This window comes from Osmia lignaria, unplaced genomic scaffold (genome assembly GCF_051020975.1).
Source record: "Osmia lignaria lignaria isolate PbOS001 unplaced genomic scaffold, iyOsmLign1 scaffold0056, whole genome shotgun sequence".
Taxonomy (NCBI): Eukaryota; Metazoa; Arthropoda; class Insecta; order Hymenoptera; family Megachilidae; genus Osmia; species Osmia lignaria.
In genome coordinates, this window is record NW_027478197.1 from 127,501 (window position 1) to 130,000 (window position 2,500).

A 2,500-nucleotide genomic window follows, 5' to 3' on the forward strand; every position below is an offset into this window, starting at 1 on the left:
ACGCGATGTACTCCACACACCTCTTAGATTTAACAACTGCTTTTCTCTTCTTCTCCCCTTAGCGCAAGGGTAAACCCCATTTGTCTCTTCTTTGGAACGCAACAAAACTTTCGAGGACTGGACGACCGAGCGATGGTCGCGCGGTCTTCGCTTATCTTTAACAAACGAAGTAGTCCGTATGTATTCTAAATGTTGAAGCCTCCTAGAGCTTTAAGCCATGCGAGACATTGAAATGCTGTTTTAACGGGAGCATGCATAATTGCTGCAAACATACTTTTATCACAAGTTCTAGCCACGCCACGGAGGCTTCGAAGTTCCTTCACCATTCGCTTTCCTCTCTTTTGTTACACAGTTTCAGACTACGATCAGGGGTACCGAAACGCTGTATTGATTGTAAACAACCATTTTTATCTTGGAGCGGAGCGTTCCTTTACTCGTTAGATTTGTCTTGTCGCGTGTGTATTCGCTTTTTCGACGCTTTTTAACCATTTAACTTGTTTAGCGAAGCTAAACGCACAGACAGACAAAAAAAAAGGAACAGCATCGCGCGTCAAACAGCGACGACCCATCTGAAGCGATCTTTCATTTATACACCGTTTGTAAACAGAGAGATGTATAAAGCGCGGGGAATCATTCGAAACCCTGGGGCTATTCGAGCTTGCATTTCAGCAAATTATCATCTCAAACATTTCACTCGTTTGCTTTTTCTAAATTTATAGGAGAGCTTCTTTCGTTTATTTTTGACACACCTTTCGTAAATATCGTTTCTGGCAACGTCAGGAGCGTGGATTTCTACAAGTGAACAATCGCGCCGATCCGATAACTTCCAGCAGGATGGAGAATCTTTATAGATTATCTTCCGAGAACTCGGTGCTTTCACGGGCGGTCGTTTATAAATTTTAACGAACGACTCGCGCGCCGTGACGCACTTGCGCTAGTTCGAAGAGATATTTCGAAATTTGTTTCTCTCCTTTAACGGCCTGCATTTAGTGTATCGGTTGCGATTTTCGTCACATCGTTTCCACGACAAACGCCGACGAACTGCCCAACTATCGCTCGTACGTTGCGACTCTTTCTTTGTTTATCGTTCATTCATTCTTTCAATTTCGTTCGATAATCCCGCTCCGAAACGTTCTACTTTCGTTGAACGACGGCGAGATGTTTAGAAAGAAATGAATTACTCTTTTTTCGAGAAGCAAACGCAAGCAGTCTTTTGTTAAGAAAACGACCCTCAGCCAGGCGTGGTCCAGGAATTGTATCCGTGGACCGCAATGTGCGTTCGAAATGTCGATGTTCATGTGTCCTGCAGTTCACACGTTGACGCGCAATTAGCTGCGTTCTTCATCGACCCACGAGCCAAGTGATCCACCGTTCAGGGTAATCGTAAAATTTTGTATTTCAAACTCTTTAGATCTTTAGAGTGTTATTTTCATTATTAACACGCATCACATTCGATACCCACATCACTCTCCCACCCGGCGCGTGCGGGAGAGCGAATTCGGGCGTCGCCAACGTATTTGTTTGTTTGTTCGATCGTTGACGACACGATCGCGTCCAAGGACGGAAACCGTCGGAGAAACGCCCAGTGGCACGCTCCTCTCGACGGTCGGGCGTAAAGTACATTTAAAAACCTTGAAAAGTACGAACGCACACAAGGAATGCGAGCGCGCGTCCTGTCGCTGAATCGTGGGTTGCGAGATTCGAACAGACACACGGCCGGCGACGATCGGTCTAACTAATGGACACATAGTTTTTCAAAGACTCGCTATCGTCGCTTCTCAGCCGGTCCGTAAACAACACACATCGATCAGGCGGACGCACGAATCTTACCACGGTGCGTGTTTCGTAGATTCCAGGTTACCCGCAAGTACCTCTCTCTCCCTCTCGAAAGAGGAATCTCGATCCGTCCTTTTTGGACAATGGAGAAATCTTTTTATCGCAACACGGATGGCAAAGAAACAACCAAAGCGTAGGAGCGTGGGGACGAGAGCGACGAAAAGAACGTCGCGAAAACAAAGTTTCGACGGTTGCTCGTTCTAATACATCGTAGTTTCAACTCTCTCAGTTTTAACCACTCCTAGACGCTTCGTAAACTTTTAACAATTCTTCGCCTCCGCGAGTTTCATTTCGAATAGAGCGAACGCAACACGGACCAAAAAAACTCCGGTGATGCCAGATCATTTAGCAAAGATCAGACGGCGGGTCATCTGTATTCCTTTTCTCTCTTTTTTATATCTTTCCATTTAACTAGGGTGTCGCAACGACGGGTACATTTATATATTTATATATATTGTATTTCAATTTTAATGATCCTTCACTTTCGGTTTGTAATAATATGATCCTTCTTTCATTTCGATCCTTCATATTGTAGGTTAACCAACAGAAGTTTGTTTTTTTACGACTTGTATTTTTGTGGTTTGTTTGTTTGTTTCTTACGACTTGTTTGTACCCGATCAAGTAGACGACGACCCATAAGTATAAGTTAGAGAGATAAAGGTCG

The 2,500-nt window shown here is 44.4% G+C and overlaps 1 non-coding gene across 1 annotated transcript; it reads right to left on the reverse strand.

Moving 5' to 3' along the window:
- Positions 1-1,225: 1,225 nt before the first annotated feature.
- On the reverse strand, positions 1,226-1,380 carry LOC143307471 (5.8S ribosomal RNA). The gene has a single exon (XR_013064608.1). It is a non-coding gene; the product is annotated as a 5.8S ribosomal RNA (ribosomal RNA).
- Positions 1,381-2,500: the final 1,120 nt, after the last annotated feature.